Source organism: Hyperoodon ampullatus (assembly GCF_949752795.1).
Source record: "Hyperoodon ampullatus genome assembly, chromosome: 12".
In the NCBI taxonomy this organism is placed as follows: Eukaryota; Metazoa; Chordata; class Mammalia; order Artiodactyla; family Ziphiidae; genus Hyperoodon; species Hyperoodon ampullatus.
Genome location: NC_136925.1, coordinates 87,919,768 through 87,933,394, shown reverse-complemented (window position 1 = coordinate 87,933,394; position 13,627 = coordinate 87,919,768).

Genomic DNA, 13,627 nt, shown 5'->3' with positions numbered 1-13,627 from the left:
CCCTCTGAAACTGACCTCAGGCCCAGCTCGTCCGTAAACGTTCTGTATGCATCTCTAAGGGATGATGACTCCTAAAAATCATCGCAGTGTTACCATTGTCACGCTTTTACAAATTAACAGTAATTCCTTTATATCATCCAAGATGAGGGTAGCGTACACATTTCTCCAGTTCTCTAATAAGTTTATTTTTCCTGTCAGTTTTTTTAAGTTAATTTATTTTATTTTATTTACTTTTTATTTACTTTATTTTTGGCTGTGCTGGGTCTTCGTTGCTGTGCGCGGACTTCTCATTGCGGTGGCTTCTCTTGTTGCGGAGCATGGGCTCTAGGCGTGTGGGCTTCAGTAGTTGTGGCGTGTGGGCTTCAGTAATTGTGGCACGTGGACTCAGTAGTTGTGGCTCGCGGGCTCTAGAGTGCAGCCTCAGTAGTTGTGGTGCACGGGGCTTAGTTGCTCCGTGGCATGTGGGATCTTCCCAGACCAGGGCTCGAACCCATGTCCCCTGCATTGGCAGGTGGATTCTTACCCACTGCACCACCAGGGAAGCCCTTCCTGTCAGTTTTTAAGAATCATTGCAGCTGGTTGAATGTCTTCATAGATATTCAGGAGTAGCAAACTTTTTCTGAATAGTAAATATTTTAGGCTTTATGAACATCTTACTTAAAGAGATGCTGGAGCCTTTCTCAACAACAGGAGGAAAAGGTGGCAGGTCTGCCACTGTACCACTACTCAACATGGTACCAAGCCCTTGTTAGCTAAATTGGGACATGAGGATCACAAAGCAGATGGAACCACTGACTGCTTAGAGGTGATATGGCCGGATATCTGGGCAATCCAAAGCCAAATGATGAAGAAAATTACCAAATCAACAACAGAATTTAGTAAAGTAGCAGGTTGTACAATTCATGTACAAAACCCAATAACATTCATATATACAAACAAAATGAGTTCCCTGATATAGTGGGAGAAAGACTGTATACATGACAGGAAAGAAGAAAATAAAAAACCAAGATGCAGATTTTAATAAGAAACATCTAAATCTTTTATGAAGAAAACCATAAGTCACTCCTGAAAGACACATAATTCAACTCAATGAATGAAAAGGTATGCAGCACCATGTCCTTGGATATGAAGTCCCAACATGAAGATGTTAGTTTTTCCAAAGCAGCTTGTAAACTGAGCTGAATGCCCCCAAAATACCACATATACTATCAGTGTTTTTCCGAAGCTAGACAATTTGATTATAAAACTTATTTAGCAAAATCAAAGAGCAGAACAGAGAGGAAAACCCTGGGGCAAGAGCAGTGGGGACGTGGAGCTTGTGGTGAAGCCCACGCTTCGGGGAGCCTGGTCAGGGCACCTGGTGAATAGACAGACCCTGGGGCAGAAGAGAAAATTCAGAAACAGATACAACTACAAAGAGCAGCATACTCTCTGATAAAGGGGACATCCCAGGTTAGGGGAAAAGACGTGTTTTAATGGGTGGTACTGAGGTAACTGGATAGACACATGAAAAAATAAAACTGGAACCATTCCTCATACGGTTCATTCCAAATGGGTCATGAGATTTGATTAATGTAAGAAACCAGGCCACCGCAACTACTAAAGCACACAGGTATATTTGTCTATTACCTGGCAGCCTTTGTAACTACAGTTATGTTAAAGGGGAATAAAAGACTTTTGCATGGCTGAAAGATATCAGAAGCAAAAAAAAAAAAAAAAAATACAAGTGACAAACTAGGGAAAATAGCTGCAACTTCAACCACTGACAAAAGCTTGATTTCCCTAATATATCAAGTGCCCCTAAAAATAGAGAAGAAAAAATTTAGAGTATAATAGAAAGAGTATCCCTTATATTCCTTAAATTTCTTATATATTCCTTCTATTAGAAATGTTTTCTATATTTTTATAGGAAAACAGCTAGAGATATGAAGATTCACAGAAAAAAAAGAAATGCACCTAACTCAACCATGTGAAAGGACGTGGGGTCTGACTCAGAAGGGAAGCCATGGAGAGATGTCATTTCTCGCCATAGCCGGCAGCCATCCCAAGGCCGACAACGGGCCCCCGGGGGAGCAATGGGGAAGCGGGTTCTGACAGGTGAGCTAAGCAGGTAGAGGAAAGGCAGGCCCAGGTGGCCAGGGGAGGACGGCCCTTTCTCTCCTTCTCTCCCTGGCTGCTCTCGGCCAGCTGACTGTGGAGACACAGTGGCCAGTGTACCTGCATCTCTGTGCTCAGCCCTGCATCCTGGGCTCCCCGGCACGGTCCCCACATGCAGCTCTGACCGTGGGGACTATCTTCGCCTTACCTGTGCCCGTCGTACCTAATAGGGTGTCTTGCCCATAACCGGGGGTCAGTCAACACTTGAACTTGAACGACTACACGTAGAAATTACTACAAATATGTTGGTAGATACATCACGGCCTAGCCACACACAGTAAAAGAACACAGCCAAGAGGCCTCCAGCTGCCCGATACACAAATTATACTCAAAACAATAAAAGTGACTTATTTTTCCCATTGCATTTTGGGTCAAATCCTGTTACTTTTAGTTTGCTTTTTTTAAAAAAAAAATAATATTTTATTCTGCTTACAAGACCACTTTCTTCTGACCATGGAGCCATTTGTAGTTTCCCGAGTGGTAAAGCCTGTGCTTTCCCCTGCACCCACATTTACTTCTAAAAAGGAGTTAAGTGCTGAAACAGTTGAGATTTTCCTTCAGAACTGAAATAAAATATTGTGACATTTACTAGTTCCATAAAAAGCTGTTAGAAAATAAACAGCGTGTGGTTTGCTAAGACCCACATGCTCCACCACCTGTAAAGTCAGCTGATCCTGAGTCCCGAGACTCCAGAATCGGCCCTGAGTGTGGAGTTAAATTTCAGTTTTTCCTCTCACCTAGTTGTACAGCAAGTTACACACATTCCTTCCTTCCTCTTTGGGCTCAGCCCAAGCTCCACAGTGAGGACCCTCCCCTTCAACCTGAACCCTGTGCATGGCCACTGAGATGCCCACCAAAGAGGATGCTCCCGTCTCAGCTGACGGAGCTGGTGCCCCCTCCCCGATCCCCAGACGGGGCGGGTGACCACTGGCGCCTTCCCCGCCTGCAGTGACCCCGCCGCCATCTCCTCCTCTGTTGAGAGCTCGGCCAGGGGCAGCTGTGGGGGTGGATGCTGCCACATTTGGACACTGCAGGGTCTCCTGGTGCTAAGTGCTGGTATCCCCAGAGAGGTGACCCTTTGCTGTCTCAGCATCAGAGGTAAGATGCTCCGGAAATCATTCCTTGGCCGCATGCGGTTGTTGATTCAGCCTTGACTTCATCTGAAGCATCTTGATTGGTCCTGTTTCTCCACACCTGCTAAGGGACCGGTTCGTCCACCACCCAGGCTGATGCAACGGCCCCTGACCATCCCCCAGCTGGTCACTCTGTCCCAAGCCTACGGCCCTTCTAGCATACTCTTGACATTGCTCCCATGGAGGTATTTCCAAAATGTAAATTAAACAAGGAGGGAGTGGATGAAATCACTGGGGCTGGAGAGAGAGGTTTGAGGAGGAATGAGTGACGCAGAGTGTGTCACCATGGGGTCACTTAGGTCCTGATGGCAAGTGACCCATTGGATATGTCCTGGGAGGTCCTCTGCTAGCATAATGGACACCCTGAGTCCCTTCAGTAGGGCGGATGGGGGTGGACACCAGTCACGGCGGCTTCAGCAGTGAGGGAGAGGTGGTCTCTGAGATGGGGGCCTTCGACCATGGCACAGCCGCCGAGATGGCCTCCTCTGATGGACACACGTAGGCGTGGGTGCCTGGGTTCTAACCCACTTACCAGGGGAGTCCCTGACTGAGACATTGTCTCTCCATGGAGCCCTCGTCGGACGCCGGAATCTGTTTCAGGAGGTGTAATCCCGATATGACGCCAGCGATGTCCCCTAGGGCGGAAGGAGCTCTTACATCCTTCCCGCTCCCAGACTCTGGAGGAAGGTGGGGGAGGAGAGCTCAGACGCTCGCCAGGACCGAGGCTCTGACGCAGGGGAGAGGCCCGGGCCCCGACTGCGGCTCCTGGACCTGGAATCTGTCCGCCAGCCCGGGTCCCGCCCCCTCCACCCACCACCCCCGGGACATACTCTCCTTTTTCTGTTGCCTGATTACGGTGCCGCTCCTTTAACATCAGGCCAAAATGTAACCCTGAGGACGAACTGCCCGGAACACACACCCCAAAGGGTTTTACTGATGTCCTCAAACGCCTACGTTTTAACCATAAAGAAACACAAGCGAAAAATGCTAAGGTTTACAGTGTCTCACCCAAAAGCTCAAGGGACACCATATGAGGAACATACAAAGCCATAAAAACAAGCCTGAATCCAAAATCTCCCTACGACCGTTTAGAATGTCATCTCACAGTACGATCACTAGATTTTAAACAACGTCTGAGATGATTCCAAGAGCAGAGCTTAATTTTCCAAACACAGCTTCAATGTTCTCCCTGCCTGTGCACATCCCACAAACAAACAAGAGTCTTTCCCTTGGCCTTTTAGAGTAACTCCCTTTTATCAAAATCCTCAGGCTTTTGACCGCCAGAGATCCTTCCTTTCAGGATGCACCTGGGCAGTGCAGAGCCGTGGGTCTGGACACCGGGGCTGGTCTCCAGAACTCACTTACGGCCTCCGCCTCACGGGATGGCTCAGATGGGGTAACACAAAAGGGGTGCCTGGCTCAGAGCCAGTAATCAATGAAGGTTATTTCCCTTACGTTGAGCTGCTTTATCATCTATTTTCTTATTTGTATCCAATTCCCTAGGAAGCTTTCAAAGCATCTGGGGCATAAAATTCTTTGCCATCAACTCAGTCATCAAGTTTTCGAGCTAAAAGTAAACTTTAATCCAAATCCTACATTTTCCAGAAAGAAATCTGAGGCCAAGCGGAGGTAAGTGAACCACATTCAGAAGGAAAGCCCAGGCCTCTGGTTCCCCTGCAGGTTCTCCCCAAACCCTGCCTCTCTCAGGCTGTCTCAGCGTTTTCTGAGCCTCGGAAACCTCCCTCCCCAAGGTCAGCGGGCCTCAGTCATGCCCTGGTCCACGTGCAGCAGGGAAAGTTAGCCTCCACCTTCCCGGGGGCGGGGCGGAGCGCTGTGTGACGTCACAGCAGATATCGGAGTCCTCCCTTCGCTGCAGTCAGCACTCGTCACCACTTTTGGGGATGCACGTCCTTCTCCTGTGACGGGCCCTGAGTTTGCAGACCTAGAGCGATGATCCCCTCCTAGGAGGGGACGTCGAGTACCAGGGCCCATAGAAGACGGCCTCCAACGTGTCACCGCGCCTTTGCCGGGCACCTGCACCGGTATGGATAAGTCTCCGCAAAGCCAAGCTGAGTATAAAAACTCAGTCCCCCCCAGAATACAGCTAAAAGCAACCAATGACTTCTTGCGAGCAAATACAGACAGGTCCATACCGGGTGATGGATTCAGAGAAGTTTGGACATTATTAAAATAAATATGCAGGCACAGACTTTGAATCACCCTAAATCTCCACATTAAAAAACAGAGCGACCAGATGGTAAAACCAAAGACCCACAATATTTACTATAAAAGTGAGTGACCTGCAGACCCCGAGCAGGTGGGGAGGTGGTGGCTGGACGTGAGGTCACGGTGAACCCACAACAGCAGCAGGGTTCTCCCTGAGACGGCAGTTCCCATGGGGCGGGACTTGGAGCAGCTCCCGTTGGGCAGAGATGGACGATTCGGACACCAGGACTACCGCTGTGGATGAAAACCCACCAATACACTCCGATCCACAAGATCATAATGATGCTCAACAAAAAACTTCCCTGGTGGTCACTGCAGGAAGCCAGGAACCACCTCCTTGTTTGAAAGCTGACCAATAACCGGGGAAGAGTGGCGCGTCGTCCCACCGCCCCTGGGTGACGGCACTGCTGGAGGACCAGGGCGTGGGGAAGCAGCTCTTTCAGAGGTTCCAGGGAGAGGTGACAGCACCACATCAGCACGTTTTGCATCCTCGCTGTTGACGCCACCACCAGAGCCACCACCTTCCCCCTCGGGGTTGAACCCGGTCCGGCCAAGCCTCGGGGTCCAGCTGCCACTCCGCGATGCACAGAGGAACACGCTGAGAGGCAGCAGGGACACGTCGTCAGCATCACGGGGACGGTGCGAAACCCCCAGGTCCTGGGCCCCGACTGCTCCACAGACAAACTGTAGGGAAGAGAGGAGAGGGGCGAACCAAAGGCCAAGAAGACTTAAGGACTCAACTTGAAAGCGAGCGACACTGAACCGTGGTGTGTGGGGAGGTGCCCTCGGTCAACAGACCACAAGGATCTGAAACCGGGCGCGTCTTACCAGGTCCACGCGGTCTCCACCCCGTTCCCCAGCAGCCAGGCCGGCTCACACACATCCTCCTGGCCGGAACTGGCTCACCCAGCGTCCAGTGCCCATGTGGGCCTTCCCACCACCAGCACAAGTCAGCAGACAGGTGCTTCCACGCTGCAGACCGTGGCAGGAGTGGGACCCCTCCCGGGGTGGCCATGAGAACAGACACCAAACCGAAGCCATTTGCACCAGGACCTGTGACCACCCAGTGAAGGGCACAGAGCGGGGGGGCCCAGCCGGGTTGTCTGTCTTGGTTTGTTGGCACTTTTCCACATGTCCCGTGAGTGTGGAACCTTCTGGAAGCCTGTTCCTAGTCTGTGCTCTGGATTCCAGTGGGTGATCCATCTTTCGATCTATCGACTGCTCTGCGTGTCCACCGTCGCCCTGTGCACCTCAGCTCGGAACGACGGGCAACCTGCCGCTGGGGGTGTTTACATCTTTCTTCCTCTTGTTTCTGAATTTCTGCCTAACGGGCAAATCCACTTCACTAGTTGGTTCTCGTCTTTGGGAACACGATGTCTGTCACCTTACAGCTGCTACGTGTAGGACGGGCGGCTGGGGCTCTGCCCGGAGCACCCCTTTCACTCATGACTGGTTCTGCACTTGCATCCCTGTCCTCCTCAGGGCCAGGAAAGTGACACCCACTCCCTACCTACCCAAATCTACCTCTGCTCACAGCTGCCTGGCTTCAGTTGTAAGGCAAAGACCACGCGTACGGTACCTGACACCAAGTGCCAAAGGATGCTAATACATTTCTTATGATGACCTCAGAATAAAGAGGCTTGCTGTAGCGCTGACGACAACCAAGAGGGTTAGTTCCAAGCACAGCGCTCACGATACTCATGTATGGTACACAACAAGCTTCTTTTTAAATTAACTTATGTAGCAATAGTAAGTAATACTGTTTTACTGCTAAACTAATGAGAGAACACAAGGGATGATGTTCATTTCCTATTGGAGTTTTTTTTAAGCAGCTGGAAGAATAGATTTATTAATATTTTGTGTGTTACTAACACGTTATTATGTAGCTCCTGGATCCTTCTGCTTTCACAGTGTGGTGGTGACCGAGAGGGGACCCTGCGCAAGGGTTCCTGCGCGTCCAGCCGTCCTCCCATACCCTCTGAGATCAGGAACATGGTCGGGGGAAGGTCCGTTCTCACAGCTCCACGTGCGTATGTGTGTGCGTGGATCACGGTAACGAGGGCTGAGCAGCATTCCATTGTATATGGAGACAGATACCACGTCTTCTTTATCCGTTCCCCTGCTGATGAACACTCGGGCTGCTTCCATGTCTTGACTATTGTAAATGATGCCGCTCTGAACACTGGGGTGCAGGTATGTTTTCAAACTAGGTTTTTCTTCTCCCCATACCCAGGAGTGGAATTGCTGGATCATATGGGATCTAATATAATGTTGTAAGTCAACTATACTTCAATTTTTAGAAAGGTAAGAAGGGAAAATGATTCTCAAAAATAGATGCCAGTAGATTTCCACAGTGGCTGTGAGGGGACAAGACCCCAGACAACACCGGGCTTGCCCATGGACCGTGGTGTCCACGTGGCCTCAAGCCATCCCCTAAGGCTGAGCAGGGCCTCCTAGAAGCTTCCCGACTGCAGCTGTGTGCAGGCTCCCCTGTTCTTCAAGATCCCCAGGTAAGGAAGAGCCACAGATTTCTTCAGAACTGGCATAAAACCTCTTTGCTAGTTCCAATTCTGCTACCAACTAGCTATGTGACCTTGAGCAAGTCGTTTATCTTTTTAAAGTCTCGTTGTCTGCCGTCGGTCAAATGCGCTGGTGTGGAGGCTAGTCCTAGAGGGGCCTTACAATTATATGGTTCGTTGAGTCTGCAGATCTAAAATTTGGGTTAAATTCTTTCATAAAACAAGAAAATATTAGGAACTTTCACTACAGTAAAGGAAAACACTTCTACAGGCATTATGCAAGAGAAGATCATTTCCCTAAACAAACTGGTATAAAACACAGCCCGCGCCACGTGTACGCAGAGCAATGTGCAGAAGACGCAGCCGAAATTTCTGGAAGAATAGCAACGTCCTTCCCTGAACACAGATGATGAGGGACAGATCCTTTCCGTCAATCTGATTTAAAGATATAAAACAACCGATCAGTAGAAGAAAATGTAAAATACAGAGAATCAGTTTGAAGTAAACTGATGGAAACTGAAACAACTTCTTCCTTAAATCCTTGTAATACCTTAAAAAGAATCCAAGTCTTTCTCTGCCCACAGTCTGTAAAAGCCATACTTGGTATTACAACAATTTTCAATTCCTCAAAATGTTTCATATTTGAGAAACTAAATCTTGATTCTAGCAAAGTCCCTTTTAGACGTAGAACTTTACAGCAGGAAAGAGCAAAGCTTCAACCGTCCTGGAGAAGTAAAGTGACAAGAGTCCCACATTCGGCCCGTTTCCATGGAAATCTCTCTGTCACGGTGCGGATGAGACACTCCAGGGCCCTGGGGTGAGCCGTGGTATACTGGTTTGGTATGATTTCAAATCCACTTGCTGATGGCAAAAATGAAACTGTTTTCAAGAGTGAAGTTGTTTTGATCCCAGAATGAAGTTGCTTCTAGAAGTGAGGTGTTTTGCCGTAAGGATGAGGTGAGCTGTGTCAGGATGCTGTCCTATCATCTTGTCACTCATCCAGCAACCGTGGGGCCCCTGTGGGGGTTCTTCTCCATAAGAACAGAGGAGGCAGCATCTTTGGGGAGGGGACACTTGGGACCATCCGAGTGTGTCCCTTCTGGGCAGGCGGCCTTTCACTGACCCAGCCCCGGAAGACCTCCGGGCACTAGCTCCCGCCAAGGTGAAAGCTGGATCCAGCCACAAGCTCCAGCCATGGGGACGCTGGGTTTGCGGCGGCGGCTGGATCGGCGTGTGGTTGGTGAGGCCGCCCCTCCCAAGAGCCAGCTTCTGGAAAGGCTCACTTCAATCTGCACGTTCTTTCATCCCACTTGCCTGGAACAATGTGTGATCAATCTGTCATTTGTTTGTAGTGTGTTACTCCCTTACTGGCTTTTTAAGAGACATTATCCTGTGTGCTATGAGCTTATGAAATTATTTTCATTCCCACAGTGAACCTGGGTTAAGTAAATTATTGGCAAAGACAATCTCAGTCTCTGAGGATAATCTGCCCAGAAACAGAACAAGCTAGAAATGTGCATTTCATCTTTTTAGTCACTCATGTGGCGAGTGTGTTTGGAGAGGCGTCTGTGCTACACCCTTAGTGGAGTTTTCAGGTGAACAGGAGAGACGTCAGCCTGCCTGGACCAGCCTCAAGTTCTGGCGATACAGACAAATTTAACAAAAGAATCATACGAAATACTATGAAGAACCTCAAAGAAAAATACAGACACGGTGAGGCTGCATGAGAGAGTGTCCTCGTTCGACTGGACACCTGGAGAGGTCTTCCTGAGCCCGTGATGCTTACTGTGAGGGTGGGCAGGTGAGCCCGGTGGGTGGGGGGAGCATCGGGACAGGGAAGGGCGTGTGCTGAGGCTCTGAGGCAGCACCTGGCTTGTCACGTTCAAGGCCATTGGAGGGACACTCGAGAATTCGTTCTAGAAAGTTTATGTCTGAGACCCGAGTGAGCCATCCCAAAGGCTCTCACACAAGCCAGGAATCTGATTATCAAGCAAGCGGGTGCAAACTAAATGAGAAACGCAAACGGGTAACGCTGACGGCAGTCCCTGGGAACTAGGACCCGGACTCTCCAGCTGAGACTGATTTTATTCACAGGCTGAATCCAAAACGCTTAAGTGTGGAATTCGATTGCACATCGAGATGAAGTGCTGTGCTACACGCCCAGTACCAACGCAAACTCTCTTTAGACTTTTGGAAATAAAAACAACGTGGGAGCCAAGAGCTACAGTGTCACAAAACAGTTCACTTGCGTTCTCAGCAGATTTAATGATATGAAGTCTTTTAACAAACAAGTCAATTAAAGTTAAAAAAAAACTTGGATTCTGCTGATTTTCTAAAACATAATCCAAAATGCCCCAATCAAAAGAAATTTTCTTATCATGATGGGTAAAATATTTTTTTAAACCCTCAAACTTCTGAATTTGAAGATTCCGTGGAAATTTGACAGGGACAGGAGGGCCCGTCAGGACGACGAAGATGTAACCAAGCACAGCAGCAGGGATGAGCCTCCACCTCGTGCTGGGGGCAGAGAGGGGAAGGGGGAGGGGGAGAGGGAGGGGAGGGGAGGGGTGGGGGAAGGGGGAGGGGTGGGGAGGGGAAGGGGGAGGGGAGGGGAGGGGAAGGGGGAGGGGTGGGGGAAGGGGGAGGGGTGGGGAGGGGAAGGGGGAGGGGAGGGGAGGGGAAGGGGGAGGGGAGGGGAGGGGAAGGGGGAGGGGTGGGGAGGGGAAGGGGAGGGGGAGAGGAGGGGAGGGGGAGGGGAGGGGAGGGGAAGGGGGAGGGGTGGGGGAAGGGGGAGGGGAGGGGAGGGGAAGGGGGAGGGGTGGGGGAAGGGGGAGGGGAGGGGAGGGGAAGGGGGAGGGGTGGGGGAAGGGGGAGGGGTGGGGCCGAGATCCTCCCACTGAAAGCTCCTCGCATTGACCAGGATGCCCTCAGAGCTCGGAAAATGTAGAAAAGGCAGTAACTTAACCACAGATACTCAGTGTCTTCACCTACGGATGAGGTAGTAAGATGGTCCCCAGGACCCCTTCTAACCCAAACTCCTAATAATGAGGATTAATTGGTTTCCTTCTGCTCACCGCAATAATACTGGTACTGAAGGAAACATACGGGCATAAAGTGATCGAAGAAAACGTACTTAAAAACAAGGAATTTTTAAAGCGCTCATTTTATAAGGAAGTTTACAACCAGCTACAATAATTTTCACAGCTTCCTTGTAAAAAATAAAGCCATCAATCCATTAACTGACACTACTTTAAAAAGAGTTGCTGAAGTTTACGATGTGTCACCATAATAAGACTGATTCAGAGGACAGGCCTTGTGGACAAGGGATGGGACTTAGAGTAATCAATACAAGACAAAAACACCTTCAAAATGGTCATTGTCCTCTAGGGGGCCTGGGACATTCACGTTCAATGAAAATGATCAATAGTAACTAAAACGTTAGCGTTTCATATGTTTTCCGAATTCATTTTGTGACCGTCGTAATAAAGATAGAATTAAGTATAAGCCCAACATCTTTTAAAACTTTTATTTATGGAGATTTTCAAATATATACAAAAATGGATGAAGCAGGATAATGAACCCTCACCCAGCATCTTTAACTTTTGGCCAATCTTGTTTTACATATATTCCTACTCAACCCGCCTCCCTGTTGTCTGGCATATTTTTAATTAAATGTCAGACAACATATCATTTAATTTCAGTCTGTATATCTAACTGATAGGACCTATTTTAAAAATATAACCACCAGGCCATTAATCTTACCTTATAAAGTTAAAACCATCCAATACGTGTAAATTTTTCCTTGGTCGTCTCCAACATGTCTTGGCAGTGGCTCCTTCAAACCAGGTTCAAAGGAGGCCCCACCACGGTGGTCCTAGGCCTCGTCAGCCCCCTGTCCTGCAGCACCCTCACGCCCTCACTGCCGCCTACTGACTTTATTCATCAGTCACAGGAATCATGTCCTGCGAATTGTCCCCATTCTGATTTGGCTGATTGTGGATGGACCCTGAGATTGACCGAAAGCAGCAGCCTCAGTTACGGAGGCCGTGGGTGGCCTACAGCATCCACCTCTAGCCCCTAATGACCGTGAGGCTTGCTTCCAGTGAAACCATAGTGCTTAGGGGGTCCAGAAGTCTCCCCCCACCGTAAAGATCCCGTCAGCCCTAGTGGTCTAACACCTGTTGATGACCATTACCTAGAGTCATCAAGGGTTTCAGATCGTGATTTTCTAATTTTATCATCTAGTCTGAGTTTATTCACCACACTCTCCTAATAAAGAAGAATTTTCCCTCATCAATGGAGAAAAGGCATCACAATGTTTAATTCTTTATCATTTTTTAGAATAAAGGACTGATGCTCTAGCCCTCTCCCAAGGTGATCCATGAGATTTTAAAATAATAATAACTATGAACTGAAGGTTTTCACAGGAGTGTGTATTTCAGTCTGCTTCAGGCACTGCCTAAGCTCCATTATTCTATCCGACGTCTGGGGGGCGCCCCGCTAAGTAGATTCTGCATCCTCTGACACGACACCACTGTCCTGACACTTCACTTCCTGTCCAGCACAACCCTTCTGGCACCCGAGGACCCGTGCCCACTCAAGGAGTCCCACTGCCCTGTACCTAGAGACCACAGTCTGGGTCCCCACTGCCACTTCTAGGCCTTTTCTAGAGATAAAGATAAGAAACAGGTGGGTTTTAAAGGGAAAACACAATCATGAGTTCATAGTAGAAATGTCTGTTTCAAATTTAAAACTACTAAGCTCATACTTAACTTTATTAGTTTTATACTTGTGTTTCTTTTCTTATGCTACAAATTTTAGGACTCACTCACACGTGCACTGATTGATTTGGGGGCTGGAAAATTAATGAAAGCGAAGTGACTTTCCTCATGCTGAGCTACAAGTGAGGAACCTTATGGGTTCACGTGGGGAAGTGCACCCGATGCCGCATTAATTTCCCATCTGATAGAAATCAAGAAACAGAAACAATCTTCAGTAACTAAGAAAGCATGAATAAAGGAGGAAATTCTTTTACATTCATTCACTCTCTGAATCACTCTCAATGGTGGGGATATTTGAACCATCCAATAGAAAGCTTCCAAATACAACGTGTTAGGAAACTTCACTCACGTCATCCACTGCGTGGACCACTCCTCCAGACACAGAGCTGGGGGGGTGAAACAACATTTAAAACACACATTACGATGGAATGCTTTCTGCAGTCCCTCTGTTTCTCCAGCACTGGGGGTTATTTCCTGGCCCCTCCCTTCTGTTCCCTGACATCTGCTGGCACCCAGGTCTCGATTTGTCTATCCTTTTCCTATCTTCACCTCTCCTCCCTCCTTTTTACCTTCCCTTGGCATTTTTTCTCTCATACCTCTGCTTTGTTTCGTATTTTTGTATTCCCTAGTTGTGCTGTGTGATACATGCGTCTATATTTAAATACCTCCCAAATGTACAGCCTGAGGTTAGAAGCTTGGGGGCGACTGAGACAGAAGGAAGGTTATGCCAAGGTCTACGCCTTCAGGAGCTCAGGTATCTGAAGGCAATCATGGATCCGGAAAGAGGCAACATGTTTCAAAACTAAAATTA